This window comes from Crocodylus siamensis, chromosome 5 (assembly GCF_052110815.1).
Source record: "Crocodylus siamensis isolate JL-2025a chromosome 5, ASM5211081v1, whole genome shotgun sequence".
Taxonomy (NCBI): Eukaryota; Metazoa; Chordata; order Crocodylia; family Crocodylidae; genus Crocodylus; species Crocodylus siamensis.
Genome location: NC_143399.1, coordinates 100679796 through 100706110, shown reverse-complemented (window position 1 = coordinate 100706110; position 26315 = coordinate 100679796). Strand labels below are relative to the sequence as shown.

The 26315-nt window shown below is 40.2% G+C and overlaps 1 protein-coding gene across 1 annotated transcript in view; it reads left to right on the top strand.

Annotated features, from left to right (window-relative positions):
* The window catches only part of CDH18 (cadherin 18), a 1127064-nt gene that overhangs the window by 478306 nt on the left and 622443 nt on the right, over positions 1-26315 (top strand). The window contains exon 3 of the mRNA XM_090049911.1: positions 447-534. The gene's annotated coding sequence lies outside the window, so the exon portion shown is untranslated. The remainder of the gene's footprint in view (positions 1-446; positions 535-26315) is intronic.

Sequence of the window (26315 nt, the reverse complement as noted above, 5' to 3'; positions counted from 1 at the left end):
TTACTCAGTCAAATACTTTAATTTCACTTTTTTTTGTTCCAAATCAGTTTCTTATATTAATTTTCTTTCCCATGTCCTTAAATACCCCGACAAAGAATGCTTTTAATTCTCTGCGCATTTCTGAGTGAAAAGTTTTGAATATATTTGCAAATTATAACTAAGCATATTTTGGTATTCCATGTTTTTTTTTATCCACACTGTTAATGAAAAAAATCAAGGGGAAATGGATAAAGTTACAGACTGTGCTTTCAGTGTTTATTTAAGTGAAGTCAATAGTTTGAAAAATGTTCAAAAGAAAGCACAGTTCCATCTTTCCTCCTGAACCTTGATGACCTCTGCTAAATGAAGTACCCTTCTGATATTGTAAGTCAAAGTAAAAACACAAGAACACTTTGTTTCACAACATTCATTGTGTTATTATTTCAAAGTACTCATTTTTCTTTTAGGGTTTATAAAGTTCTAAATTTCATATTGGAGAAGAAAGTCACTCCAAGGCCCAAAATGACAAGCCTAATGAGGGAAAGTTCAAATTAGGTGAGCTGACTTTTTTTTCTTTATTTCATTTTAAGTTTCCTAACAGGTCAGCTTCTTTAAGGCAAATCCTGTTACACCTTGTTCCATTAGGTTTTTGTTACCTACACTTTTTACCACTTTGGAAAATGACAGATTTAATAGTAATACTGGCAGTTAAAAATCTGATTAGAACATTACTCGAGCTTAATGTTCATGTTTATATTAGAATTAAGGTGAGAATTGGAAATTTAATTTCTATTTTTTGAACTTCACCTCTTGTTAGATCTGTTGTCACTGCTAATAATGCTTGTGACTAAATTCAGATGTATTTTCAGTCACTTTTGTTTCTTCACTGTGTTTTGAAGTAATAAATTTATTTAATGAAAAATGATAATACCAGAAAATAGAAGGATAACTTGGTCATTCTTAACAAGAAAGTGGAGGAAAAGTAGAGCAAAAAAGATTTTTTTTTGATTGAAATATTTAGCATAATTCTCTTTCTTATCAAATGTTATTACTGGGAGAGTAAGAGGAGGAAAACAAAGGACTTTCCCTAAGCAGAAGCATCCTTATGACAAATCAAAATGTTAATGGAAAAGGAGAACCGAAGACATTGCTTCTCCACAGTCAGCAATATCTTTGAACTATTTAGTAATGAATAATAAGGAGCTGTTTGACTGGTTTTTTTAACCAGCAACAGAGTAGCTCACATTGCTAAGTAGTGCAGTTAGTAGTTAGTTACAAATGTCAGCTAAAACATGGTAGGGCAGTTGCTTTTTTAATTGGCATGCATAATTTCCATAGCATTAATTACAGTTGCTGAGAAATGGAAATCATGCCTCTTCATTGCAGAGAAAATGGAACCTTAGTGGCACAGTGAACAGAGACGTTCTACACACGATGCTAGAATAAATGTCAGATGCAGCAACTGTGTGATGTTGAAAAATGGACAATTGTTGCTCCTTCCCAGGAGTTGTTACAGAACTTGCTCTTGCACCTAGAATGAAAGGAATGACTTTGGGTGATAGTGTTCCAGTACAAAGTGGGTGGGCTCAGCCTTGGCTGACTGACCATCAGCTAGGGAAGGAAAGAGGACAGTATGGTAGGTGAAATCTCCTTAGCTGAAGGCAGTAATACATGATATTTCTCCCTCTATCTCGTGCTGTGTTCACCTAGAATGGAATGGCTTGGAATGGTTTTAAGTGAAGGATTTGGCATTGAATGACAAGCAACCTTTACCTCAGATCAGGCGTGTCAGACTTACCATGTGCCTCAGGCTGGATCTGGACCTGAGAATGTCGAGGCAAGTGGCAGCAGAGGCAGCAGCTGGGCCAGCAGCAGGGCAAGCTGGTGGTGGAGGCAGTGGGACAAGCAACCATGGCCAAGCAGCCATGGGGTGAATGGTAGAGGGCCAAGTGACAGCAGTATAGTCCTTACTCCCCACCCCTTGCACCAACAGTCATGTCCAATGGAGCCCTGCAGGCTGGATGTTTGATTCCTATGCATTAGACAAATCAAGTTTATATAGAACAAATGGTACAGTTATACTGACTATGCAGTGTGTGTAACAGTAGTGACAAACTTGCACATATCTTCTGCTTAGAACTTCTCTCCACATTCCAAACAAACTGAAAAGTTATACAATACCACAAAAAATTCAAAATTTTCATACATCTTCATGTTCTGAGCAAAACATCAAAACCCAAAAATTTCAAACTTGGGCATACAAATAAACTCTAAGTCCATATCTATACACCCAAATATAAATGAAATGGCAAGAGTTTCTAAGGTTCTCAACACCCAAAGTTTTATTAATATAAATCAGACCTATAGGTACGCAAAATATTAAGCAGTTAAGTCCCTTAAATTGTAATTAGGTATTTAACTTCAGGCAACCCAGTCTGAACAACTTGGTATTAGACTTTCATATGCTACCTGAAAAAATCTGATTTTTCTTGCAAAAATGTTTGTCTTATCCATGAATACAAATTAAACTAATTCTGTTAAATTTAGCAGAATAATCACTGTTAGTATTTTATTCAGTAAATATTTTTAATTCCATCAGAGAATACAAACCATCATTCTATAGGCAAAACAGCCTTTGTCACAGGTCTGTATTTCATTTCCATAAGCAGTAGTGTACTCACTGACTCCCCCCACCTGAAATGTTAGTTCATTTAGCTGACACTCATCCAGAATGAGCAGCAAACATTTGTTTCAAGCTCTATCATTAGAGTTACATTTTTGCTTTAGTTTCAGACACGCGCGCACACACACACACACACACACACACTCACCCAAAAGAAATTAACTATAAAGAGTTCTTTGAAGATTTCCTATAGGATTTAAAGAGTAGCATAAGAGAAGAAAGATCCCTTTGAACTCTATGCTTCATTTTACAGTAATGTAGTATTTTGTGTTAAGTCAATTGGAGGTTTGCTTTCAGGACTCATGGTGTGTCAATTTATTTTCTGTTTTTACTGTAAGTTTCAGTTTCATTCACGTGGTTTGACAAATATTTGAAGTCTTAAACAGGTTCTGATTTTTTTTAGAAGGACTGAAGAGAATGGCCATTTTGTTAAAAGTTATGGCAAGTCAAGATAATGGTTAGAAATGCTGAACTATAATATCAGTAATAAAAATTATTACTATTTTTATTTGTGTTATGGTAGAGGCTAGAGTCCCCTACCATTAATCAGAGATCCATTGTACTAGGTACTGTATCAAACCAAATGTAAGAGGTATTCCTGATCTGAAAAGATTACAGTTTAAATAGAAAAGACAGGTAGGCTAGGCCAAAGGGATTAAAAATATATATGCATAGGAAATAGAGTAAAGAGACATTGTCGTATGTGGCTTTTTTGGCACGGGGCAGGGGATATGTGTCTGCACATGGACAAATGTTTTTAGGTGAGGTTTTGAATATATTAACTTTTATTTTAAGATGTATTTTAGAAATACTAGAGAAAAAGTGTGAGTGAGAAAAGAAGACAGGAAAAGATAAGAGGTGAGAAAGGTTGAAGAGCAGCATGAAGAAGGGTTTGCGGGGGCAGCTGAAATGACATTAATGTCAACAGTGAAGGGAATGATTGGAGCAATTAGAGCAATGAGAAAGGATACTCAGAGTGAAAACGGAAGAAAGCTGTAACTTTCTTTCTACAAACTTGTCAGCTAAGGGAGAGAAGTGTAGGGCTCCACACATCCTGCTGTCTATAATGCAAGAATTTCACCACAACCATCTATCTGATGTACATTACAGTATAAAGGTTTTGCATATCTTTACCTAGAAGCAGACATTAACTGGTTTGCAATGTTCTCCACAAAGGGCGGCTGTAAAGTCAAAATGATAAGTGAGTTAAACACACACATCACTGCTCATTTGGTCCGATCATGGAATTACAGGGCACCTCATTCCCATTACCTCCGATTCTAGTTTTCAGAATTAATTCCAGTGCCCCTACCAACTCAACCTATATAAAGCAAAAACAGCTGTAAACCAGAGCTCCTCAAAATCAAAAATTTCCTTTTGTAAAAACATTTGTTTTCCCCAAATGCAGTGAGAAGCAAGGTGACTAATGGCATTTGCATGAGTCAGAATGCCACCAGGCTGGCCATAGAGTGCATGGTGAACATAAAAGTACAAATCAGCTGTCAACAATAAGAGTCAACAGTAAGACGTTTAGCCTTAGATTCTCATAAGCACATTCCATTATCTCCAAAAGACTTCCCAGTTCTTAATTCAGTAATGATTACCACTGAGTCTGATAGACAAAAGGTCTCATCCACTTCATGGGCATCTGCAATATCACACAGTTAGAGGATTTCAACAAATGGGAAACTTAAAAATTTGTTTCTCTGCTGAGTCCCCCTCTCACCCACCATAAGGTTAATAGGAGAAAGTCAGTACCCTGATGTGTACTAGATCTAAGTTTTGGGTTTAATTTGCAGTACCCCTTTCATAATCAAACTCACAGAGTCTGAAACTACTTTTTTAAAAAGTGTACTTAGCTCTATTAAAGGATAGTTAAAAAGGAACAATTAGTTAACTGTTCACAGATTTCATCTACTGTGCTTGTTGATACAATCAATAGCAATTCTGCATTTTAAGTTATCTTTGGTGTGCCAGAAATGTGTAGCATACCATAACATTCTTATGCAAAAATGCTAGTAAGTCAAAAATCAATTGAAATATTGCTATACCCAGCTAACTTCTCTTTGTGTCACTCTGGTATTTCAGAGTACTTGAAGCCTCTCTCCCAAGGCAGCTGAGAATTCTTCCACACCCTAGCAAAGTGTAGTCACCCCTGTTCTGGAATTGAATCATAGAAAAGTAGGGTTGGAAGGAACCTCAGGAGGTCTTCTAGTCCAACCACCTGCTCAAAGCAGGACCATCCCCAATTAGATCATCCCTGCCAAAGCTTTGTCCTGCTGACTCCTAAAAACTTCCAAGGATGGAGATTCCACCACCTCTCTGGGTAACCTGTTCCACTGTTTTACCACCCTCCTAGCAAGAACATTTTTCCTCATATCTAACCTAAACTTCTCTTGCTAAAACTTGAGACCTGTTGTTCCTTGTTCTGTCACCTGCCACCACTGAGAAGAGTCTCAATCCATCCTCTTTGAAACCACCCTTCAGGTAGTTGAAGGTTTCTATTAAATCCGCTCTCAGTATTGTCTTCTCTAGACTAAATAAGCCCAATTCCCTCAGACTCTCCTTATAAGACATGTGCCCAAGTGTCCTCACCATTTTGTTGCCCTCTGCTAGACTCTCTCCAATTTCTCTACACCCTTTTTGGGGGGCCTAAAACTGGACACAGTACTCCAGATGTGTCCAGAAGGGGAATAATAACCCTCTTCTCTTGACCTGCTGGCAATATACGTACTAATGCAGCTCAGTATACTGTTGACCTTCTTTGCAACAAGGGCACACTGTTGGCTCATAGTCAGCTTATTGTCCACTGTAACCTCAGGTCCTTTTCCACAAAGCTGCTGCCCAGCCAGTCAGCCCCCAGCCTGTACTGGTGCATGGGAGTGTTCCGTCCTAAGTGCAGGACTTTGCACTTGTCTTTGTTGAACCTCATGAGATTCCTTTCGGCCCAATCTTCAAATGTGTATAGGTCATTCCAGTTTGTCTAGGTCCAGCCATTTATTGAGCCTGATGCTCCAGCCAGTTTTCTATCCACCTTAAAGTCCATTCATCCAGCCTGTACTTCCGTAGCTTGCCTGCAAGAATGTTGTGGGAGACCATATCAAGGTAAACCACATCCACTGGTCTCCCTATGTCCACAGAGCCAGTGATCTCATTATAGAAATCAATCAGGTCGGTCAGACATGACTTGCCCTTGGTGAATCCATGCAGACTGTTCCTAATCACCTTCTTCTTCTCCAAGTGCTTAGAAATTGATTCCTTGAGGAACAGCTCCATGATTTTTCGAGGGACTGAGGTGAGGCTGACTAGTCTGTAGTTCCCTGGATCCTCCTTTTCCCTTTTTTAAATATGGGCACTATATTTGCCCTCTTCCAATCATCTGGGACCTCTCCTGATTGCCATGAGTTTTCAATAGAGGATATGCTAAGGGATAGAGTGGGCTTGATCAGTGATCTGAAGTGCCATTACAGCCCTCTCAGAACATTAAGATTGCTTTAACTTTCATCAGTGGCTAAGTGGAAACCAGTAGCCACCAGGATGGTGTAAGGCCAGATAAAGGTGACCTGACACTGACTTTGAACTGCCTTACATGTGCTTAACTCTGCTGTTGTGGAACTAACACTTGACATTGCCAGTTTGTCTTTTTCTGACATAAAACTACATAAACACTTATAAAATAGACACAGTCCAAGCTTTTGCTATGATGCAGTTATTTAAAAGAGATGACATCTATAAATTACTCCAAACCATTTTCTTCCAGCAAAGACCTCCTGAGCAGTAGAATGAAAGTGCAATTTTTATTACACTGAAATAGTGCAATAGGGCCTCACAAGGGAATAGCACATGATCCCTCCATAATAAAACTATTTGGGTAACTGCTTCCATGTCCCGTTTCCTGTAGTAAACAAAGTCTTTACTGCTTTCCACTGTGTACAATTATTTTTTATACCTTCACAGAATGGTATTAAATACTCTTTTATACCATGTTGGTCTGAAGTTGGACAGAAGACAGGATAGAGTGACACCTAATAAATTAACTGAATCAGAGTTGCGTAAACTTATATGTAAGCACAAGTATAACAAGCTGTTTAAGCACTGACCAATCCAACTCAGACCAATCCAATTCAGAAATCCAACCCTACATGTTCCATGGCTTTCTGAATGCTGACAGAGCACTTTGAAAGTATCTTAGCCACTAACTGGTAATTCTTAATCTAGTGGTTTATGAAGCTGAAGTTAGTGGACAGCAATATTAATTCAGTTCCTCAAATCTAAACCCCTCTATACAAATATACAAAAGTCTATTCTTATTGTGAATTGAACCAAATATCTGCAGATTGAAACTAGTAGGTGGACCACTTTAGGCAAACAGCAAATTGCTAGCAAAGTATCTTTCTCATATCTTTGCTGCAGGCTCCTAGATACTTGGACAGATGAGTTTTGTAATAGCTGCTTCTAATTAACACGTTATACTTTAGCAGCAGCATTTCAGCTCTCCAGAAGTACCTTTGTAGCACCACTTAGAAGCTAGTAAGTCACAGAAACAACATAACAGGCCTGGGAGGGTGAAAGCAACACTTTAACAGGGTTTCACTGCTTCATTATATTTTCCCAAAACACCTTCTCAGTAGCTACGCTTATTTAGGAGGGGAGATGTTTCTCTGCATGTCTACAATTAAAAGGAGTGCAGTATTATTGACAAAAAACCCCTCTCATCTGCTTTCATTTCTTACTAGTCCTTTTATATTATTTAAAGTTATGATGTGTTACTATCTCCATATGCATGTAGTCTAACATGGAAAATAATATTTAGTGTTTAGGCTTCTGTGATGTGTTTCTTAACAAGAATATGAACACTAAGAGTATAAACAATGCAATAATGACTGTTAACATAAATTGTAGCCATTAGGAACCCAAGCCAAGTGTCAGAGAACTTTCTGGAAGTTCCTTTTTTACCTCCACTCAGAGATGGATTAGGACTTTCTTATGACTTTCCCAATATTCATCCATGCTGATATGTTAGTACTGATTCCAGTGTTTCACACTTCACTCTTTAGCAGTGCAATGCCTTCAGTGCATTTGTATAAGTTGAATTAAAATTACCCTGTAACAGAGAAGCTTAACTCCAAAGTGTTAATATGTTAGTTCATATGATATAGAGTTTATGTATAAAGCAATATGCAAATTTGTATATTTGCTTATCATTTCATTCGTTGATGTGTGTGGTTGTTTGGAAAGATTTCTTTAAAAGTAAATCAATTGTGTGATGTTCAGTTGTTTAGGGAAGCAACTTTATAAATACTTATAGAGAGATTTGGGACATTTTATTGTTAGTAGTTTGCATACCTTTAAGGCCTTCCTGCTCTGATTACTGTAGCAGCACACAAAGAAGGGGGCTTTTCTTGTGGTGTAAGAAGAACACAACCTTGGTGACATAATCTCTTCAATTTTGTGCCCTGTATGATGCCCTCTACAGGAGCTTTGTACTGAATGAATGATTTCTTTAGAGCCCAGGCTAAGTCCACGAATAGGAAATGACTGAGGAGTTGGATATGCTTATGAAAGTCCTTTAATAATGGACATTACCAAAGGTTTGCAAACAGTAAATGAATAATTTGAAAGAATATGTGGCTACATTCCAAATGTGCAATTAGAGATTGTGTTCCACAGTACTTCCCCTTTTACACCTACACACGCATTTTCTATACAGTGAGATGCAGTCAGATTGAAAGCCCCCTGTAGTCAGCAGTTTTCCAATGTTTCTGACCCCAGTTAGGTGTGGGGTGTGTTGCTTAAGCCTTTGGCTGCCAAATACTTACTGCACAGTAGTGAGATAAAGAAAAAAGATAATTTACATTTGACATATGTTAGAAGTAAATTGCTTTGGTGCCCCAAAATTCTAAGACTGCCTGAAATCCATTTCTGCTGTCCCCATGTCAAAAAGAATTGCAAGGTTTGGAAAAGACAGATATAATTGTAATGATATGATCAGTGTATTGATTGTAACGATTATAATTGTGAATTGTAAATTGATTGTAATTGTAATTGTAATGATTGATTGTAATGATGCAATCCTTACAATAATGTACAATGTCCAGAAAACCTGCCTCTTACAATGAATGACTAATTTTATCTTGATTGTGGACTACAGGAACCTACATAAAAAAGAGCTTTCTGGTAGTAGAAAATCCTTTAACTTAAAAGAAAATGGCGTATCAAGATCTAAGGTTTGAAATCTAAAGCTAGACAGATTCAGAGGAGAACTGAATTGGTCATTTTTAAATGCAGATAATTAATCAGTCCAGGAACAACTCTCCTAGGAAGTGTTAGATTCTCCTTCATTTGAAGTCTGTACATGAAAACTGAGTACTTTTACAAGACATGTTCCAACTTAAACAGCAGTTATAGGCTTGAGGAACAAATTATTGTGTGAGGTGCTAATATCAGATGATCCCAATAACTTCTTCTGGTTTTAAAATCTACTGATTCCTTTCTGAAACTAGAAGCAAGACAGACACTGTTAATTCAAAACCTATTTCTGCAAACTATTTCTGCAACTATGTCCCTGTCGGAAGGAACACTTTTGAGCATGACACACCAACCTGCTCCTGTTCATCTGTGCAATACATGGAATTTCAGCAGTCAAACCACTCTTGGGACATCCATCCCTGCAGGTTTTCTTGAGAAATCTGCTCTAATATGTGCCACATGGCTGCAGGGAGCATCCCCACAGCAGATTTACTGCAACATTTCCAAGTTTGGCATGTAAGAGCAGGTGAGACTAGGCAGATGTAATCAAGAGCAGTGCAAGTATCAGGGACAAAGTGTAGATGTGCCTTTAATTCCCTGAAATAGTACTTACATGAGTTGATGCATTTATTTATATGTATGCATCCCCAGGGTAAGTGTACTTAACACTAAGATTTGTGTCAACGTAGATGCCGTGCTGTGGATAAAACCTCACATAAAAACAGAATTGATGATGATGTTATGGGAGATGGGGGAAGAGTATCCTATCTGAGTTGGTCCCTTAAACAATCTTGGAAGCACTTCACTTTGGGGTTGGAAGATGATAGAATGGATGCAGTTCACAACAGTTCCATGCTCTCCAAAACCTGTGGACACGTATTTCATTTTAAATGAGAAATAATAGATTTTTGTCTGTAATCTTACTGAAGCAAATCCTTCTTTGGCTTTGGAAATCAACTTTCTTTCCCAAAGGCAACTGGTAAAGATGATTCAGTATATCTTCCACTTGTGCTGCACACTAATTAAAAGGAAACTTTTGTGTGCTTCTAAGTCATTGACTACATTATCTCTGAATTAGAGAGAATATGACTGTAAATTAATGTTAGTTCTTCACTTTATGCAGTTGACCCTTCATGGCCTGATAACCATTTTGATCACAGACTGCTTTTGAAATGAAATAATGGGTAAAACACAGTCTACACTTAACTAGAGTTGGAATGTATTAATATTTTCTGTTTCTAAAACCTTTCTGGAATAATAAACATTAGCACAACAAGTTATTAAATTATAAGAATGGTGAATATAGTGTGGTATTTTCAATGTAAAGCCTAGAGCCTAGGCTCTCCAGATAACTGTCATGTCCTCTACATCCCTATCTTATGTCTTGCTATCCCAAAAGCAGAACAGCAGCCTGAATTATATCAATACAGCCAATGAAATGTATTCTACGGTAAACTTGACAATAGGCTATACTAGGAAATATTTTTGCTTTGTTTTAAAAGCAAAGGACCCAGTTAATATTCAGCAATGTGAAGCAGAAGCATTCTTGTGAAGTGAGCAATTATGAAGCTACACACTCACAACTTGGCTTAAACTGGGTCAGTACCGTGACTTCCAGCTTAGGTTGTAACAGCTTTACATCCTCTATGACTCCAGGCTTATAGACAAAGTGAGGGATGGACATATAATGCACACTCACCACCAAGTGACACAACTAGACAGAAATGTGAAGCTTTGTCATCTTTTTCAAATTAACTACAATAGAAAATTGCAGAGGGTTTTATACAGTGTAGCACTGTGGTTTCAACCTGTGGTCCACAGACCCCTGGGTATGGACCTTAGGTATCCTAAGGATGCCCTTAGGCATCCTATGTCTAAGTGGTCTGTGAAAGATAACTATGATCAATCAAAGTATATGAATACTCAGAAGGCACAGACAGAAATGTTCCTCCCTGGTCCAACTTCTGGTGTATCACAGAAAACTCTATAAGTATGACTGATTATCCCAAGCCAACAGACATGAGTTGTTGGATCGGGAGGGTGAAGGATCAGCTCCAATTCGGAGCTAATCAAGGAAAAAAGGCTCCATGTCTGCAACCTCTATCCTATTCTGTCTCAGGATGGGAGGAGGAGAAAGCAAGGATCCATTCTGGGGGTCTCCCAGCATGCTGCAGTGGAGGGGCAGGTGGATTGGAGCCCCCCAATCCACCTGCCTCTCCACTCCAGCATGGCTGGGGATCCCTCAAAATAGATCTCCCTCCCCAGACTTCTGCTTCTTCCCATTCTGAAAACAACACCAGGAGCAGTACTAAGCTTTGTCCAGGCATGTACAGGCAGAAGTTACTAAGAGTGTTCCATTTTTTAAACATCTTCCTCTAAACCCTCATTTAATCTGAGCCAACATACACACCTCAATTGGGCCTTTTTAAAGCACTCTGCAGCCATGCATTTCTGTTTGGTCAGAGCTGTAGAGCTTTTCCAGGGGCCAGATTGGGCAAAAATTATCCCTTCTGTCTTCACCTAGTCTTACAATTAAAAGGGGTCTGTACCTCCACTGAGAATTTTTTAGGGGTCCACAAATGAAAAAAGGTTGAAAACTACTGATGTAGCACAAAAGGACCATGGTCTAATTTGAGGCCTCTCACTACTATAATACAAATATTAGTGGTAGAGAAGTGTATATTCCTACCGCACAGTAATAACTAGGCAAGATAGGGTCTTCATTTTATATTCTGGAATACGTCCACACTAATACATTAAGGACTCAGTTGTGCAAAGGGGCTGGGGACAGACTATGTTGTTGTGCTAAGTACACATATGTAATTGCATTAATACCACTGTTGGCTCTGATAGAGGGTAACATGAGAACACAGGTCCATATTTCTTACAGAAGCCAGTAGACCCCCTCTCCTCCATAATGAATGGGAAAAACTCAAGCCCTCTCTTTCAGAGTCTCATGGTAGTGTAAAAGGTTACCTTTGAACCATCATGAAGGAATTTAAAATACAAGCATTCATCCATTAAAGGGTTTTAAACATTTTAAAAATATGCCCCTTGATGTGAGTTTTATCTTTTAGCTGTTCTGTGCCACTCAACATAAGATATTGTTAGTCATCTCCCTGGAGATAAAGCAAGTCATAAATGATGCCTCTCCCTAATCTGTACTCAGTTGACAAATGAGGTGAAAATGGGGGGAGGAACTATTTTGCTTGACAAATATTTCAATTTTACTTGCTTAAAATAGTGGACAGGCATTTAAATAGAAAGATTAGCTTTAACTCTTTATGTTATACCCTTGTCCTGCATTGAGGAGAATGGAAGCAGCCTGGGAGAGGGATAAACCTCTACTTCCCCTCTTCCTTTTGTAAATTGGGGGGATTAATAGAAGTTTCCTGTGTTTGGCAGAGGAACCCTGAAGAGCCTACTTTAAAGGCATGGGGGAGGAGCCTCTTGTTTTCCTCATCAGATGCTGTTGCTCTTTTGCTTATGGATTTGGCTGGAAATTCCAGAAGTTTCCTAATTGTATCTTCAGGCTTTTCTGTAAAAGCATTCTTGCCTCATCAGCAAGGAAAGGAAAGTTTTTCCAATCAAAGATGAAAGACAGATAAGTAGAATAAATCCCTCTGTTTTTAATTTGTAAATGATCCCCATTGTTTACCTAATCTGAAGTTCTAAGACAATCTATTCATTAAAAAAAAATGTTCCCCAGAGAGGTGGAGACACTCGGCTCACTGAAAAACAAATCCAACTTTGGCATCTCAATTTTTCCATCTGTAATGGATAAGAAGTGCCATCAGACAGATCTGCAGCTTATTCCATAGGAAATGAATTGACAGAATTTTTATGTCTTGTTATTCCTCAGTGTCTTTGTTATGTCTTTTTGATTTATGCATTGCAAAGGACACACTTGGCAGTACAAGATTCCAAGAAAGTATTATGCTAAATCAGTTGTACTAAATCTGCAAATTTAACCTAAACAATAAGAATTTTGTGACAATAATGCAATCGCCATGTTTGTTTCTCAATATCAAGAACAGATGAGATCATCCATTTTGCTAGTTTGTACATCTATGTTTGCAGTGTAGCACTCTGAAATTCTGCCTATATGCTGTGTGTTCTCTTCTTTGCACACACAGAACTCACAATTATAGTCCAATTCACAGACACAGCTATCACACACTAATATTAATCAATGTTATGTTTGAAGGGATTTGGATCGTGACAAGTAATTTCATAAAAGGTATAAAAAGATCACAATCACAGATTAAATTACCTTGTACATCTGGGAAGTCTAAGAAATAACGGGTTGAATAGAAATGAATCAAGCTTTCACACCCTAGATGTGTCCCCCATATACAGGATGCTATGTACGATCTCGGATGATCTCATCTGCACTTTAAAACTTGCTCTGTAAATATACATAGGACTTCAGTCTTCACAAATTTCACACATCTCATAGAATTGTAAGGCAAGAAGGGACAAGTATGGTCATATAATTTAACTTCCTATCTAAGACTGACCATAAATTTCTCTCAGAAATGTATCCAGTCTTGATTTACAGACATCAAGTAATGGAATATTGACCCTATGCTTTGATAATCTGTTCTGGTATATAATAACCCTGGTTAATAACCTACACATGTAAAAGTTGCTTTACTTGTTTTAGGATTTCCTCAACTTTATCTTCTTGCTGTTGGATCTTATTATGCCTATTTCAGCAAAAAAAATGCTTGCCTTCTAATGTCATGAATCTTCTGCCTTTGTGAGTGCTTTGTAGTGAAGTAGGCCATAAATGTCTGTTTTGTGGCATATAAAGAATAAGGGGGAATAAGTAAGGTACTCTTGAAAGAAACTCAGGGGAACCAGTGTTAATGTACCCTTGTTGTGATGAAGTGGATCTCATTGCTCGAACAATGGAGAAGGTAGAGACATTTTCATGTACAGGTGCAAATCCAGATATTCTTATTTCCCACTGTACTCTTACACTTTTCTCAGGATCTATAATCTCTTGTAAACTTGGTGATGCAATCATAACACAGAAGCCTGCACAGGTAGGGAGCAATAGTAAGAATGATACAGCTATTTTGCACAGTTCAGTACTAAAACTACTTAGATTGAGACCTAAGCAAGATGGTAAAAGATAGTTGAAAAGATTATCTCATCCCTTCCTTGTTCCTTGCAGTTATGATAAATTTCATGCAGTAAAATAATTTCCTGTATACTTGAAATGAACCTGAAGGAATTAGGCAGCCAAAAAATCATATTTAAATTCAGTGACATTTAAGCACTTACTTCTTTAAAAATCCCAGCTCTTAACAGTATCTTTATCAGTACAGTGCCACATATTGCCATGATTCTATATGAATATTAGTCAATTTGTATGGGAAGATGAACTATTTACTGCATGGTAAAAAAAGGTCAGGAATTCCATAACTCAGATTGTCTGTGGTAGCAGCCTATTTGTATGTCTTGGGGATGAAACTGCAATGATTTAACTTCTACCAAATGTTGGGTAAGTGTCTATAAGGGTAGTTACTGCAGAGCAGCAGCATGGTAAATTTCTTCTGCCTCTAATCCAGGATCAATAGTTTATCTGCCTGTACCCAATAATAGCTTTTAAAATGCAGTGTGTATGTTTTTCAGCCTTTGTGATACTCGTTGTTGAGACTGCAACCTGTTGTATTGTTAAATTTACTTGCTCTTGGAATGTTAATGGAGAGAGAGTTTATTGAGTAAGGCTCTTCTGTGGTTACACTGAAGAACTATAGTTTATATCCATGCTTGTCTGGGAATAAGGTACTGAAAATAAAATTTATGTGACTACCTTATTGCTTCTTCTAGATGCATTTTCACAGCAGTTCATGGGGATTTAGCTGTGTGATTCCCATTATCTTCAGCAGAGGTTTCATGGTGACATACACTATGATGAAAGTGTACTTTTTCATGTTTCCGTGGTTTTGCCAGTCTATATTTGCGTTTGTTTTTGCCTATGTTAGCAGGGTCCTTAATCTTATGTTTTCAAATAACAGGTGTGAGAACATCAATTGTTTATTTCAGATAGAGTTTACTCCCCATGGTAAAGACCTTAAATAAAGAATAGAAATTAACCTTTTTGGAACAATTCTAGAGAATTCTATGCCTGCTGTAGCATTAAAAGAATAGTTTTGAAGACAGAGAAAAGCTGTACACTTATAGAAGGTATATAACATTCTATTAAATTCTACAGTTTTTCAAAGTAATGTGAATAGTATAATTAAAGCCTGATTCTGCAAACCATATTCACAAGACCAGAAAGATTTCACTATAAAATATGAATATTTCCTTGGCAACTGTGGTAGCAACATATAAGAAAATAGTTATTAAAAACAGGGGGTCCCCCCCCAACTTCAAATTTGTCTTAGTTTTTTTCCATTGTAGGGACTCAGAAATTCTTCATAAATGTCAATTTAATTAAATAAAAGATTTACAGTGTGGTTATACACATGTTATAGGTGGGGAAACTAAGATACAGAATATTTATTGAAAATGCTCAGCATTCTAGGGCAAATGAGTGACATAATATAAACCATCAGAGTTCTGTCACTTCAAGAATATGCTCTAATTATGCTTATTTTCTTATTTTCTCTTACTGGTTATTTTTATAAACTGAGCATATGATATAAAATGAATGTTTCCAAAAGGCTGAGAAAGGGCCAGCTCTTCACTGTGCTGGAAGCCCAAGCTATTACCCGATAGTACTTGGGACCCCAGCCAGAATTTGCCTGGGGGGGAGCAGGGTAGTGAGCCAGCCAGTGAAGCCAATGAGCGAGCCCTCACTGCTCCTGCTAAGGACAGGGGTGGGGCCAGCCCTGCTCTCTGGAGCAAATAGCAGAGCCCAGCCAGGACTGCAAAGCATGCTGGGATGCTGGAGGACTCTGATTTAACTTGAGCCAGGAAGGTGTCTGGGACAGAAGCTTCATAAACTTGTTTGACCTAAATCAGTTACTTCTGATACTATCTTGAACCCCTTCTATATTAAAACAGTTTCAGCCATTTTGAAATGGATTTATGTGCACTGAACTTCTGTTCTGTTACAGGTTTAATCCAGTTTCTGATCACTTAAATCAGTTTATGTGTAACTTCTGTCCCTAGCCTGGAGGGTAGTAAAACTGGAACAGGTTACTCGGAGAAATTGTGGAATCCCCATCTTTTGCAGTTTTTAAGACTTGGCTACACAAATTCCTGGCTGGGATGCTCTAGTTGGGGATGGCCCTGCTTTGAGCAGGGGGTTAGAGTAAATGACCTCCTGAGGTCCCTTGCTAACCTAATTTTCTATTATTCTAAGGCAATTTTCTTGAGAAAGAGCCAACATATTAATTCTCTTCTGGTATACTCTGACAACTAGACATACCACATAAAATATGGTATGGTAAGGATGTTGGTTGACTCATTAAAGTATGGAACCCAGTGGCAAGGGATCAGTAGATAATAAGTTGCTAGCCTGGGGGTCTTGGGGCCGATATGAAGTGATGACCAGCTAATGAGCATAGAGCTACAAACTCTAGGAGATGAGTTCTTCAGGAGATGAGAGGGTAAGTTGCTCTTTGGGAAGAAGCCCAGAGTTAACATGCCTTCTTTTTCCTAATGTCTTTTTCCTAATGTCCTACATCATAACTACTGTAACAGTCATTGGGTTGGGATTATTTTGTGTTTAGCTATAGGCTGTTTTAATGAAAAATAAGACTACTCCAGAAGCTAAGAGTGAAGCTGATTGGTCTAAGGCAGCAGAGTAAGTGACCCACTTAAGTGACCCACTTACCCGTTCTTAGTACACTGTGGCTACAGACAGAAGTGCAGCTCCTAGCTATCATTGAGAACACTATGCAGGAAGCGTTCTGACTTACAACAATCCCCTAGACCAAAAAGAAGTTCAATGTTGGTTCTGGAGGGGAGGGGAATCTAGCTGCTGTCTGCAGCATAAAGCCAGTTTCCCCTAGTAACAGTCCCTCCTCCCTGCCAGCCACACTGTTTTCAGAATGGGAGAGGGAAAAGGGAGCGGAGGGACCCTGTTTGAGGGGTTCCCCAGTCTGCATTGGAGGGTGGAGTAGTTGACTTGGAGACCCCCCAACGTGTGGGGGAGCTGACAAAACCTCGGACCAAACTCCCTCTGCTCCCTCATGCAATGAGGGTTCAGATTTTCATCCGACTGATTGTTTTTAAAGTGGTCTGCAGCCAACTGGGGGAATAAGGGGAAGGCCCCTTTTAAAGGAGAGATACAGCCAACTGGGGGGGCACACTTACAGAAGCATAAGAGAAGAGCTGAGGGGGGAGGGATGCAGGGCAGGCCTAAGCTCAGCTCATCCCGTTTAGACGTCTTCACCCAGGAAGCATATGCTAGGAGTAGGCTTGGGTTATAAGCTGGACCAGATAAGGATAAGAACAAGATCAAGGAGGCCAGAAAATAAACTGGTCTAGTGAAACCTTATTAGAAAGTCTATAAAGGGGCCTAAGGAAAGGCTGGTCCAGGGAGAGGCCCAGCAGAGACTGCATAGGTGTGAGGGACTTAAATGTGCTCTGATAGGACTAATGGCAAACTCATGGGACATTGTAAGGGGATGTCTAATTATGTAATATGTAATTTAATATTAACATGTGACAGGTGAGGCAAGCAGAAATAGAGAGGAACCATAAAAACCATGCCAAGAAGAAAGAGGCCTTAGTGAGCAGTCATACTTACTGTGTAATTGGATGTCCTACATCATAACTAATGTAACTGTCATTGGGTTGAATAAACATAAGCCCCTAGCACATGTTCATTTAATGGCACAGTCTGATTCCACATGTTTGATATGAAAATCGCGGTTCGTTTCTTTGGAGGCTCGCGAATAATAATTCCTCAGGCACACATTGTTAGTAACACAAAGGATATATTTGCAAATAGGGTCAGAGTGAAGACAAAAGACCACTCTGCCCCCGAGGAAAACTCTTAGCTGGCTTTTATCCCTTCACTCCTGGGCACATGTGCAGAAGCAGGAACTCTTACAACTCATTTCCGGTTCATACAAACATACATGAAATGATGTCACGTCATCCGTCGCATGTGCATTATAATTAACTACTTAAGTATGCGGGGCGGATAGGCATATATGCATTAGCTAATTACGCATGCTTAGAAAGCTCTCCAGGTTACCAAAAGTTCAAACCCCTCTCTCCTTCAAGGACACAGCCAATTAAATCACAGTTTCTGTAATCTACAAGAGTAGAGGCAGAGGAGTTTGAAGGTATGTGTGATTTAGTGTAGGAAAAAGATAGTAAATTAGCAAGATGTCATTGGTGGTGTTTCTTCTTATCAGGTACGAGATACAAACTGTGCAGTTCTAACAACACTCTATTCATTATACATTTTTAATAATATTTCTAACATGTTCATGACAGGGGGCACAATTGCTTGTTTGGATCAGGAATCAGATCTCAGTTGTGGCATTACTCCTTGATGTTACAGCAGTGGGGGGAGAAGAGGGCACAGGATCATAAACATAACCCCAGGCTCCCCGTACATTGGCAAGTTGAAGGAAGGGTGCCAACAGGTGCAGCTGGGGCTGAAAATCAGATAATTGTCAGCTCTAGAAGCAGGACTGTACCAGGAACTAGAACCAAATCTGGTGTGCCTGTGGCTCGGTGTCTGGTTCAGGCCAACAACTAGCTGTTTGTCAAAAACCTATGCCTGGCATCTCTGGCCAGGCTGCCAGGTATGAGAGATCAGAGGCTCCTGGCAGAGGTGATGGGAACTGAAGAGATTTTTTTCTCACTAGGATCTGGAAAGCCTGCTGTGATCCTCTGATCCCATGCACCCCAACAGCCAAGCCAAAGCTTCTGTAGTGGAAGCTTGAAATCACCAGGCAAAGAGGATGCCTCAGCATGCTTTTTAAAGCTCCCTGTGCACCATGACCTATGGTGTGGGACACGGGCATCTGGGAGCTTCTAGCTTCCTATGCCCCACACTGTAAAGTCATGCCTACATCTAGGAGCAGGGAGGTGCGCAGTAGACATGCAGTGTGGGGCTCATCGGCACTCTTGTTTTCTAACGAGCAGTGAATATGAGATTGGGAAATGCTTCCTGATGTTGAGCTCACAGCACCTGCTCTGTCTCTGTCTTCTTTTCCAGATCCAGGACCCAGGGTTGCCCACATCCTGATCCCATTGATTGAGTAGGGGGTGGCTGTCTTGAACCTGGCGCTACCTCATGTCAAGTTCCCAAGTTCAGCTGAGCTTTGGGATCTGTCATGGTTCAGCCCCAACATGCAACACCTTCAATTTAAGTTGTGATACAAACAAGACACAAAGATGTTTTATGTTATATGCGGAATGTGTTTCTGGTGCATTTGCTATATTATCATGCCATAAATTGGCTTTAATGTGTGGCTGGGTTACTACTATTCACATATTACTCATCTAAACATAATGTGTGCCAGGACCCACAGGTGTACCTAAGTGAAAAGGACTAAACAGCAAACTTTAATTGTGGCGTAGTAGGCAACCCTTGCAAACTCTTTGTCTGTAATTGACTAGATAGTTGCTCTCTATTTGAGGGGCCATCTCCCAATTCCCAAATCCTACAATCTCCTGTTAATTAGAACTTTTGTAAATCTGTACAACATCTGTAAATTAGAACTTTTATCAGTGGTACAAAAATTAGAATTTCCTGAGTTGTAGTATGTAACAGTATTACATGGTCTGGAATGTGTGAGAGCAGAGTCACTATTTACAGTAAACAGGAATACACATGTAAAAACTCAAAAGCATTTTGCTCTGCATTTTTAGCTTTAGATATAATCTATATATCTTCAATCTTTTGATCCGATTGGCTGGTGGCGCAGTAAAATCCTACCATGGTTGAGGGAATGGGGGACAGCTAATGTATCATGACTTCAATTTAAATTAGCACAAATGCTTCTATAATTGCAGGGTCACCTTTTAAAGGAAACCTTGGCTTGGTCTCCAAATTTTGAACTGCCAAGTTGTCAACACAATTAATTACCATCAAATTTAGCTTATTTGATCTTACTCTTAAAATCATGACACAATGGAACATCTAAATACTATGTAGAAAAAAACTATTTTCCAATTCTGAAAAACTTAATTTATCTAAAATACTTTAAAAATGCTAGTTACTTGCAGAAAACAGTATAATATCAGTAAGTATTCTCAGTAGCAATCTTTCCCATGAATCAGTCTGTTTCTTATGCATTTGCCTTTGAGTAATGCTGTTTTATGCCGAATTGCTTTTAAATTATGAATGACAACGCATGATGAAGTTTTCATTAGATTATTATTTGTGGCTAGATGCAGTCACCTTCAACCCCCCGCTCCCCCCCCCCCACACACACACAGAGTACTCAATTATGAGTCAGCTTAAGTTTCTCTGTAATAAAAGAGAAACTGTTACAGAGATCATAGGAAAGTGGGGCTGGAAGGGACCTCACAATGTCATCTAGTCCACTCTCTTGCTCAAAATGGGATCATCTCTGACTAAACCAAGCGAAAGGATTAACTTGCTCTTAAAAACCTCCAGAGATGGAGATTCCACAAATTCTCTGGGTAGCCTGTTCCAATGCTTGCCTGCCCCTCCATAATCAAAAGTACTTCCTAATCTCCAACTTAAATTTCCCCTGCCGCTACTTAAGGCTATTGCTCCTATAATGTACTTTAATGTTATAAAGTGAACTACAGCTCCCAAAAACCTCCAGGGGACTAGAGGAAGGAACTCTGGTGTGAACTGCAATTCCCAGAAAGCTCCAGGGGACTGAGAACCTGAACTGTAGCATGCACTTCAACTCCCAGAAGGCTGCACGAGATGAGAGGAAGCAGAAGAAGCAACATAGGTGTGGGTAGAATAGGCATGTAGCGTGAAAGCGGGAAGCTGCTAGGACTGTGAACTGCAGCAGACATGAAGCCCAGATAAATGGCAATTAAGTGTTTTGGGACTAGAAACTGGTCTGAAGTTCCTCCGGGGTTGTAGAGAAGGTTTAAGATTGTTCAAGTATATATACCATGGTGTTAGTGTTCTCTATCTGTTACCTGTTACCTGTTCTTGGGTAGTTTCACCCAGTGACAATATTTATTATCTGTTTACTTACCTGTGCTTTTCCCAATATCCTTAGCCCAAGGTGGGCAAAGTCTGGCCTGTGGGCCAGATTCAGTCTGCCAACTGATTGGATCCAGCTGATGGGCAGGTGCCCACCAATTAATTGTACTGGCCTGCAGTTGCTCCCATGGAACTCTGCATGGGGCCGAGCCCTGCCCACTCTTACCCAGAGCAGCCTGTTCTCCTCCTCCTGTCCCTGCCCACTGAGGGCAGGCTTTGGCACAGCTTCCCAGCAGGGCTTCAGCTGCCCAGATACTTCTCAGCTCTCTCCACCTCCAGCAGCTCCTCCTCTTCCTGCCCCGCTGCATCCACTGTGGGCAGCAGGTAATATGGGGAAGGGCAGCAGCCATGGGGATGTGGTCCAGACACCACACACCTAGCCAGTTGTGGGGGGAGTTGCTGCTGGGCCTACCCCAGTGCATAGGGATCTAACTCCCACTCACTTTCCACCCACTCAGCTGCCCTCAGGTGGCTGCTCATCATGCCAAACAGGAGGAGTAGATGAAAGACAGCTGGGAGCTGGAGCCAGAGCCCTGCATACTGGGGCAGAAGCCTCCCAGCTTCAGCTTCTTCCCTGCCTGGCTAGGCATCTGCTGGCCTTGCAGGTGTTCCCATGGATTCCAAACTTTACCTGCTGTCCAGAGCAGCACAGAAGGGACAGGAGAAAGAGGAGGGGTTGCTAGCAGTGGGGGGTGGGGAGCCAAGCAGTACCTGGGCAGCTTCTGGAGAAGCCCCAGTGGAAAACTCTGCGTGTTGGCCTGGGTTGGGGCAGTACCATATGGAGAGTGTAGGCAAGAATATGGAGCAGGGAGAGCTTGGCCCCTTGAGGAGCACTATGGGGGCAGCCACAGGCCAGATGTAGTTGGGGGAAACACATCTGCACTGCCTGGGCAAGCTCTGCTGGACACACACCCTGCCCCACCCTTCCCTCCACCCACTCCTGGCTGGCCCCCAGGACCTAGTGCACAGGCACTCCCCACCCTATCCTCCCCACACACACAATATACAACAGCAAGACTATATTTTGAGCTGTTATTCAATTGTCTCTCTATACACTGCTCAAAAAACCATAAATCAGGACAATTATTTTTTAAATAAAATTAAAATATGCTATAGTAGATGCTTATTTTTAGTATATTATTTGTTTTTTATCTATAGTTTGTTAAAAGGATATCTTCTGAAAGATTTTATGTGTGCAGCCCTCTATAGCTTGCCAAAACTTGTTAAGTAGTCTCTCAGCCAAGATAATTCACCACCCTGCCTTAGCCCGTTGGCTTGTGACCCTAATTCCCAGCATCCCTGTATAAAAGTGGAAACCTCCCTTGGTGGTTCTCTGTGTCAGTTCCTGGGGTTTGGGGGTTTGGTACACTTCTAATCCTGTCCCCTGGGACAACAAAGAAAAGCCCATATCTATCCACTGTGTTATCATCCTTCAGGTATTTGAAGTTATTGTTAAATCTCTCCTAAGCCTTCTCTTATTAAATAACACTACTTCTTTAAGCCTTTCCTCATATATCTTGCTTCCCATACTTCTAATCACTTTTGTTGCCCACATCTGGACGCTTTCCAATCTGTCCATGTCCTTATTGACCATTAATGACCATGATTACCATTAAAAAAGGAGAAATTAAAGACAATACTGTACAGCTCTATAAATGCTAAATAGAATGACAGACACTCAAAATGGGGGTTGGGGGAAGGATTTTTGCTGTAGAAGCACTGTTATTTCTTCTGCACAGATTTCTTGGGAGTGGATGGAGTGTTGGTGCTGTGTATCCATTGCACTAGCAAGCACAGAGCATGAAACAGGCTGCACCAGGAAAAGGGTAACATCCACCGTGCAGAATGGAAGAGCTAAAGCAGAACTGTGACTTGTATCTGAGTCTGTGGGTGGATGTTGTTGGCAGTGCTACAACAGTATGTGTTGTGTTACAAATGTTTGCAGTGCTCCAAAGTGCTGTGACAGTTGTAACACAGATGCACATTTGTCCTTGGCCTGAGTCACAGCACTACCTTCACTCAGTTCCTTGGCAGATTGTAAGGAAAGAGAAAGATAGAGGACATAAAAGCACCCTGTTTCATATCAATAGAAGATAGAAGACAACCAGACTGTCCTCTATGATGGCCACCCTAAGCCACCCTTGTCATTCAAAAGCAGCCTGCAAGTGGGAGCAGGCCTAATCAGCCTGCAGGCCATAAGCAGCCTGCAAGTGGGAGCAGGCCTAATCAGGTGGTTATATGTTAGGCTGGAGGCAACCTGATTTGTGGAAAGGACTGGGAGCCTGGGTATATGGCTAGGCCCCAGAGCAGAGTGGGCAGTAGCTGGAGAGGCCAAAGAAGCAACATCACCCAGCCAGCTCCTGCTTCCAGAACAGCTTGGAGGTTCAAGGTAGGAACTACAGGGATGGTGGAGGTTCCTGGTTCTGGGGCATGACCTAAAACTACATTCTGTTGAGGAGGATGGTGTGGAAATGCTTGTGGCAGGGCAGTTTCCAGGAAATGGCACACCTATGCATCCCTAGTGAAGGGCACACATGGGGCACCAACCTCAGTCCCGGCTCTCTTGTGGGTGACCCCATGGAGGGGAAAGGCTAGGGGAGCATACCCTATCAGACAAGCAAAGGGCCAAGGCCCACTGGGTGGAGCCTGAGGCGAGGTCCAGGCCATGAGAATGGGGCCTGAGACAGGACCAGGTCCATTGATTGGGGCTGAGGCTCATGAAGGAGCCAGGTATTGAGGCTCTAGGGGCATGGGATGAGGCCCCAGCATGGGGATGTCAAATGTGGGGCATGGGATGAGACCCCAGTGTGGGGGCATGGGAGGGACCAAGGAGGTCCAGAGTAGGGCAGGGAGCCCAAGAGGGTGTGTAGGTCTAGGAGCCCAGAATCTTTATGATTGAGGCCCCGGTGTGGGTGGTATGAGGCTTAGGTGAGTCTGAGGATGCCTGAGGCCCAGGTTAGGCTGGGTGAGGCCAGTTAAGGGGCTGGGGGAGTTTGTTAACATGGATAGCAGCTGCAAGGCATGGGACACAGTTTAAGGGGAAGTATGGAGCAATGTATACACCCCTGGCATCAGGGCAATTTAATGGGCAGCCTCCTGCCTGGGAACATCATAAAGATGCATCAAATGTGTGGCAGGAGAGGCAGGTATGTGGATTGCCTTAAACAAGTGGGTGGGCCAACATCTAGACAGGCCCTGGGGATGGTCCACTTTTTACAGTTGGAAATTATATTCTCTCAGAATAAGGACAAACGTCTTCATAAATCAGAAGTGAAACAGTGAGATAGGCTAATAGTTGGATGAATGAGAGAGATCATGGGACAGATTGGTTGAAATTATAATTATCCTAACTGATCTGAGGGGATATGTTAATCTATCATTAAAGATGCCATAGACCAGCATTTTCAAACTGAGGTGTACAGAGCCCTGAGGAGCATGTGGTGAACTTCTAGAGGGTATGCCCGAAGAGGAATTGGGAAGGTAGAAGGGAAAATGAAAACATAAATAAAACTCTACTATCTCTCTGTTTCCCAGACAGGTCAGAGTGAGGCTGTAGGGATCTAAAGGGTTCACTATTTTTCATAATCCGTAACACTGAATCATGAGGATTCATGAGGATTCACAGCGTTCACAACTTAGAAGGGTATGTAGCCCAAGAAAAGGTTAAGCAGAGATATCAAACTATTTCCATTTTGATATTTTTTATTCCCTTTTTATTCTTTTCACATAATATTTTTATTGACCCATTTATTCCCTTAATCCTCAGTTTGTGTTCCTCTTGAACTCTTGCATACATGGTACTAAAGAAACTATTGTATTCCTATGCTGTAATACTTATAATCTTCTAATAAAGCAGAGTCTATAGTCAACATCTTCTGGGCACTGACCTTATCTAGTAAGCTTTATCTTTTGTGGTGTACAGTTAATTTTCATATCTTTTCAAGTACTGGGGTGGTGCCTGCTATCTCTGAAAGTACATAAAGTAGAGAAAGCTTTCAAGAATTCCTGTCTAGAAGTGGGCAGAAGTATTAAACTTTGCATGGAAATTGTATACCACTAGATATTATCTTTTGGTCAGTGCTAGAACTTTGCTATGTTTGTTCTTCATGCTGGAAAGAAAGCCAGTTTCCATGTTAAAAGATATGGAAATAGACCATTTGACTTGAAGTTTTCCTGAACATGGGTAATGGGTATCAGTCTACCAAGAACTGAATTTTACCTGACTTATGCTCTGTGCAATTGCATGAATATGAGTGAGGCTATAAAACTGAGTGTAGAATTTGATCTGTTTTATTATTACTGTTCTGTTGAAATAAATTAGTTTAAATTAGAATTTTTGGGGGGTAAGTTTAACAATGGAAATGTTTTACTAATGGTCCCATCACAAAAATCTCACTAATGAAAATTTAATTGAAAGCATAAACTGAAAGCTACTTTAGGGATAAAGCTGAACTAACTCATGATAACATTTCTACAGAGGATAATTAAAATTAATATTTGGGTTTTAGGGAACTGTTCTTTCATGTTATTGAGTATTTTATAAAAGATAATTTAGGAAGACAACAAGGGGAAATCTTGTAGATGCCATTAAAAGCATTTCTTTTTAGATCTTCTTTATTTTGAGTAGAAGAAGAATAAAACCAGATACTATAATCCAGTGTCCCCAGATTTTGAAAATCTAAATATTTGGATAAATCTGAACAGCTTTGGCTGATGTGCAACTCAAACATCTAATTTAAGAATATATTAAAATGAGTACCAACTCAAAGAACATGTATTTGAAGACAGAAACAATATCCTAAATATAACTTCATACATGAAGAATTTAGATCTTATTTTCAAGGTATTTCAGCTACATGTTTATTAACAGTGGTTTCTAAAATTATTAATCAGATTATAAAATCATCTGGAGCAGAGAAGTTTTACCAAGGGTAGTAACTTTCCTTTTCATTTAGAATAAAATATTATCATCTTTTTTTCTTACCTTGGAAAGCAACACATGAGGTTCAGCAAATACTTTTTATCAAATTGCTTTATCTCTACTAATTCTACCCAGAGCTATCAGAGGACTGAAGGATGGCTCCCACCTGCCCCTCTGCCTTTTTTTTCCAGCCCACGGAACTCTGAATTTAAGTAAAACCCCATGATAGATGTATAAGAGTATATAAAGTTGCTATGGAGTCATTTTGTGTGTAATAGGGCCCTTTTGTGTGCTTTTTCTGCATCTTTCTGACTACCAGAAATAGAGAAATTCTGAACCCATTGATTTTTATTTTCCAC